Raw genomic sequence first — 6,665 nt, 5'->3', positions numbered from 1 at the left:
TTGCAATGCCTCTGCCGCGGTTATTAGTAATTTTTACTGTTTACTTTTTTTTCAACAGGTGGTGGGTAAGGGGTGGTAGCTACGAGGGTTGCAATTAACATAATTTGCACTTGAGAGCAATAACAGTATTGTTTCTCAAATATGACAGCATCATTTTGAGACTTCGTATGCTTCCAAATACCTAACTAAGTGGCCTAGGTCAAGAGACTGAGGTTAGCGTGTGAGAAAGTCTCCTGCTCTAGCTCGGTGATCAGATCATTTTAAATGACTTCTCTGGATTGCAGAAAGAGAACTTGTGTCTCCAATAAAATGTCACACTTTTCTGACTAACTAAGTGTCTGTTATAGGGATGAAGTTTGTAAAGTACGTGGCAAGCAACTTTACGAGTATTTATAAACTTAAGCTGATCTACTACCCTTAAAATTACATTCCCTTATCTTGTTTGGTTGTTTGACTGAATATTGTCCGACAAATAGAAGATCACAATATTTTCAACATGTCTGCTCCAGTCTGTTGTTTTGGCTAGGATTATTTATTCACAAATTTAATGCTATACCAGTGGAAAACCCTGAAAACTTGTTAAAAAATCTTCTTTACCAATAAATATTGTGCCCAGTTAGTTGTTGAACCCTCACTCGAATAATTATGGCCAAAATTCGGAGTACAGAGTAATATAGTCTCGGTTCAACCTATATGGTATAAAATTTAAAATTTTTTGAAGGAAGCTGTTAGCTACGTGCTTTTTTCGAAAATTTCCAAAAGCAGTTTAAAAAGATTTTGTTTTTTGATTTAGATCAGCTTATGAAGATATCAACTCTTTGTGTCCATAAGCAATTTTTTTGGGATTGAAATATGAAAAGAAAATTCCGCATATTTATTCTTTAATATTTCTTATTTAATTAAGATATAAAACGAGATTTTATATTATGCCCCGTTATATATTACCCCTTTAAAGTGTTCTGAAAACACAAAAAATCCCTTAATCTGAACTATATAACCACGATAAAGTGTTCTGAGTGAGGCATAAGACAATTTTGTACAGGATAAGTTTATCAGGGCAATCTCTGAATCCTTTAATTTTACGTCCTCATTGAATTTTTAACAATATTATGAAATATTCATATATGAAATTAGCAATAGAACTTTCAAAGACGCTCTCAAAGTGTAGCATAAAACGCTACCATAGGTACATAAATATATTGTGCAGTGGAGATAAGAAGATAATATTCTCTTTCGTACATAATTTGTTATCAGCTTTGTGTCTTGCCTAACAGTTACTTTATATTACAGTTATATATTAAATAACATGAAATAAAACCTAAAAAAGAGACAGATAAATGATAGGCGGTTGCGGTTTCAGATACTATAAAAACACGATAACGATCTTCTTGAAAAAAATTTTGTAAGGTTTTTAGACTTAATATATTGTGGGGTGTGTGATGAAGAAGAACATTTTGTATTGTTATATGGTATATTTATTGAAATGCTATAATTATTGAAATTTTCAAATAAGTTCACCGCTTTCCGAAAACTAAACTATATAACGAGTTTAATAATACTAGAATTTTATTCTTTAGAAAAGTTTCTAGATGTAGTAGGGTTTTACGCTCTAAACGTCAAATCTCAAGAGTAAGCCTCGTACTCTTTAGATGTAGCCATATTGTAAACACACTCTTACCTACACAGCTAAGTTGTCTCCATCACCCCCACCACCTCAGCACATCACATTGCTCTAGAGTTTAACTCCACAATTTATTTTGACGCCGAGCAACCGGTCAAACGATATCTTAGATACAATTTGTGTGCTAAAGTGAGATTTCTAGCCTGTGTTTACTTATAAATTTGTTACACAAGCTTGATGATTGACTACGTGCATCCACAATAACTCAAATTGCCAGCGCGCAAGTTACGAGTACGATAATGCCATACAATGGTGACTCCCACGGCTGTGCCGCCGCATCGCCGCGCTCGAGTCACGCATTGCCACACGTGAGTTTGAGTGAGAAATTTCATTTTCATTTTTCTATTTTGCTACGAAGCGGCGTTCTCATTACTCGGTCTGACACATTATGCAGTTTGTCATTCGTAGATATTCGCAATTACCGACACACACATGCAAACAAACATTTGTTGCTACACACATACATATGATAGCTTAACGAACGCGACCTGGTTAGTGGCGCGAAAAGCGCATTGAAGGCCGCTGGACGGGAAAGTAGGTGGGCCCGCTAGAAGCTAAGTGATTTAGTGAAAAGCGAAAGGCCACGACACAGTGCAAACTTTGCTGAGTATAGATGTAATGATTTCGGAAAAATTATTGTCGCGCATTGCTCCCGTAAAAATACTCAGAGTGCAGCTTTAATTCTTTTTGTTCTTTTTTTTTTGGCGAAAACTGCTTTTATGTAAGTTAGAGGATTGCTTCTACTCGCATATAATGCACAGAGATCTTCGTCGCTTAACGCTTTATAGAAGTATGTGTACGGCTCACTAACTCTGCTGAAGAAATCAGTCAGCATTGGCGGTGCGCGAGAGCGAAAAATTTTACGTTTTATAGGGTTGCCGCTGTTAAAATTTTTTACTTACAAGATCTAACGTTATATTTATTTGCTGTTTTCGGCAACATGAAATGCTAGACCCGACCCGACCCGACTATTTTCCGAATGGCTGATGTCACCAGCCCCAACATAATGTGGCAAGATCTCTTACTGAAAAATTTTGCCATAATTTTTTATGTTAGTGAAATCCTTCTGAAAAAACTTTTCACAAAACCTTAAAACTGATGCCATTTATATAGATCATAACACTGTTTATTTGAAGCTTTCAACAATCCTATGTCGGACCAATTTGTACACTGGAAATTAATAGTCAATTGAGAAGTCAACAATTGATGAAAATTAACTATGTTTTATATCTCATAATATTAGTCATAATTTCATAAAGATAAGAAATATAGACTAGAGAGATGTTCAGACAATCTAGAATCTAACTTTGATCATTTATTTTGGGAGTTTTTTATTTTTTATTTTAATGACGACTACTGTCTACCTTGAAAAAAAGGGCCTCGGCGGGTGACGGTGATTCTGCAGCAAAATCGAAACGGTATCTTAGGTTAAGTTGGGTTAAGTAAATAGGCTGTATTTTTTTAGGCCAAGCATAATCCCACTTACACAGTTAGAGACGCCTGACCGTTGTGAAGCCTAAAACTCCTAAATATGGATCAAATAGACGCATATCGACAACGCGCCGATAGCCTGTTACAAATTTATTGAGGTGGCTAACATTAATTTCAGCCAATTCGGCGGGATCGAAGAGAGTATGGCAACCGAGATGCTTCAATTGAACGAAGCCGCACTTCGGAGAAGTATATCTGCTGGTACCTTGATGGCTGCCTTGGTACCTTGATGCCGCTTTTTTTGAAAGACATTACAGTGGTCTGGCAGTCTGAAGCAAGAGTCAATTTAGAGCTCCCGACATAAGACTCCACTTTCTCTTGAGCTTCAATTCATCCGTGAAAAAGTTCACCGCGCCTCTACTACAGTGTCTTCGCCCCACCCACATCTTCCTCGAAGGTATGTGCGCCGGGAAGATGCCACTAAGAGAAGGCTGCGCGACACAGTGTTCGAATTTATCAGGGATGCAGTCAAATTGAGTGAGGATTTCGGAATGTCCTTCACCGGAACCCTTTACGTATCCGGTTTCTCGGAGTCTGAAAGCAAGCATTGCATCTGCCAGCTATCTTAATCTAAATAATAAAGAATGTATGGTTTTAACTTTATATACATCTATGTTTCCTAAATTGGCGGAATTTTAAAAAGAAGCTGAAGCTCACTTAAACAAACGCTTCGACACTACAGCCGATTGGCCCTAGAAACATTTATTTTTTCTAAATTCTAACAATTGAATAATATTTTTAAAACTATTCTAAGCCAGAAACCAATTTTATATTTTTTAAGAAGATCCTCGGCTGCCATAATTCCTTAAATAACCCCTTTGTACCTTTTACTTATATTCGCCGTTTGTTTAAGAGAGATCGGCGGCTCTTGAGGAATTAAAATAAATTATTCTTGAATATATCTGCTCTAGGTCACAGTATTGTCGAAATACTCAAGTGTTACATGTTGATGTGGCAATTTTTAACTAATAAAACTCCAGTTTGTTTATTTGGCATTTTTTCGCCCACCGGTAAATACCAAAAGTCACTTACATCTCCAACCGTCGTCGCAAATACATACATACATACGCTTACGCTATCATAAACCTCAACCTTGTCTCTTCAACGCACTCAGATTATAATTGTAAATTAAATTTATATTTTGCGTTATTAAAAAAAAAACATATAAACGCCTTTTTAGTGCAAATTTAAAACTCATTCAACATGCAATTAAATTTACTACGCTCCTACCCCGCTGAATTTGTGATGAACTGCGATTCAGATCGAGCAAATTACATTACCATGCCACGCAACACCCGCTAAAGCGCCTAACCAGCGATTACAAGCCACAAGCATACGCTTACATATGCACTCACACATATACAGTAGCACATAAAAGTATGCATATTAATTTTGTACCACAATGGTTGCGAAGCAGACAAAGCTAAAGAAGCGTTAAAACAGAAGGCGCGGCAGCTCCAGCTCGGCGCGCCAGCATGCGTTCGGGTTCAATTTCCTTTATACGACTCTGCAGCAGCAGCTACAGCAGCATTTTTTCTTCATACTATACATATTAAATATGAATTTTGTGCATGAATACGAATAGCGTTGTACCGATTTTGGTGTGTCTTGTCTTCAGCTGAGTTCAGAAGAGTGTTGCGCTGTTGTTTGCTGACCCTTTTGTGGCGGTGCGGCGTGGCATGTTTTAATGGGCCTATTGTGTGCTAAAAGCGACGCGGGCGCTATTTTCTCACGATACGTGAAATTTTCCCATAATTTAATAGCCCACACAATTACAGACATAGCGAGTGGATGAATGAAAAACCTCAGTATACAAACACACACACACTCACCGTTACATATTTACATAAATACATCTATGCATGTATTGGTATAAACCTTTTGCTGGTGTCAAAATGTGGAGGAAAAGTAATCAAAGATGCTGACACTAATGTTGTCGGCTAGTGTAATCTAATATGTACTTAAAGACGAGCACTTGTCAAGAGTTGTTGTTGCTTGATTATAATATTGCCATGTGAATTGGCCACTTCTGGTGCACAAAGTGTAAAAAGATTGATCGGTGTTTTAAATTTCAATTAAGTGTTCATTAAATATATACTGAGTAAGGTTTGCTTTAGAAGATGTTCAGTTTCAAGCAAAAAGGCTAGCGAAAAATACATACTGGCCACCGATCGAGTTACGCCGAGTGCTTTACTGTCGCTCGTTAAATCGTACTGATATGAACGAGCTTTTTCTTAAGGTCTACCAAAGATTCGGAAGATGTTTAAAACTTGTAGGACCAAAACTTTTTAGGTAGCACTAAAACATTACCACAAAACGCAGAACGCCCAGCCGAGCCAAAGGATTATATTTTTGTCAGTCCGGGTCAAGTTTGAACAGATGGTATATGCCAGTTTTGAAAAGACCAAGGCGAAAAAGGTTCGGTTCACTCGGAATTTCGATTTGACGAAGCAACTGTTGCGCTACTGTCGACTCAATGAAATATCTTACGTGCTTACAATGAAAGTCAGTAAAAATTAAGATGATAGGTAGTAGATATTGTTTTAGTTTAAGCTTTCGCACGCCTACTTGTAAGTTATATATCTGGCGGGATGAAAAGTGCGCACTGTTTCTATGAGGCCTAATCTTCAAAAGACATGTGTATACATTTCTTTACGGACAATTGATCCAAAATGATTTAGGAGGAGCGTAAAATAAAGTTGAACCTCACAATCGATCGAACCGAGCAACAAATCAATGAAAATAGCATATTCTGCGGCTTTGGAAATCAACGATTTTTTTTTCCTGAGACTTCAAAAAAATGCTCCTGGGGAAGAAATTGCCGAGATTGAGGCTTATTTTGAAGCAAAGTATAAACTATTGGTGTAAAATGGTGGCAAAGTATAAAATGGTGTCGAAAGCTTGGAAGATGGCTAAAATCGGTGTATAGCCCTCGCCTCCCTAACTACGCTAGTAGAACAGATAGGTATAGTTAAAATATAGAGACACACTGAGGAATTCGAGGTGAAGCTAGACCTCACATTCACACATTATTCACTATTCTTAGCTTGTGAATAGTAAGGTAGTTAAGGATTGTCACACTGAGTGGCATAAAGGAATGCAGATGAATAAAATAAGAATTAGGACCTTCATTAGACACAAAGCACTCACTTAATTTGTGAATTAAAATATAAAACATACACTTATATATAAGTATGTATGTATACAAACAATTATATGAGTGTTGTTGGTTAAACAATGCGTTATAAAAAGTCTGCACAATAACAACCACAGCAAACAAACCGACAAAACCAGCAGCAAAAGAAAAAACACAACAAAACACAACATTATTTGATATGTAATCGCAGTTGTCGGAAATGTTAATGTGTCCACCAAAAGCATGAGTACACAAGCATACCAACATACATATTCAAATATATATATTATAGTTTTATAGAGATATACCCGTAATTAGAATCACATTTCAGCTTACCTACATACATATGTATGTGTA

This window comes from Bactrocera oleae, chromosome 5 (assembly GCF_042242935.1).
Source record: "Bactrocera oleae isolate idBacOlea1 chromosome 5, idBacOlea1, whole genome shotgun sequence".
NCBI classification, from domain to species: domain Eukaryota; kingdom Metazoa; phylum Arthropoda; class Insecta; order Diptera; family Tephritidae; genus Bactrocera; species Bactrocera oleae.
Note: the sequence above shows the minus strand (reverse complement) of the source record.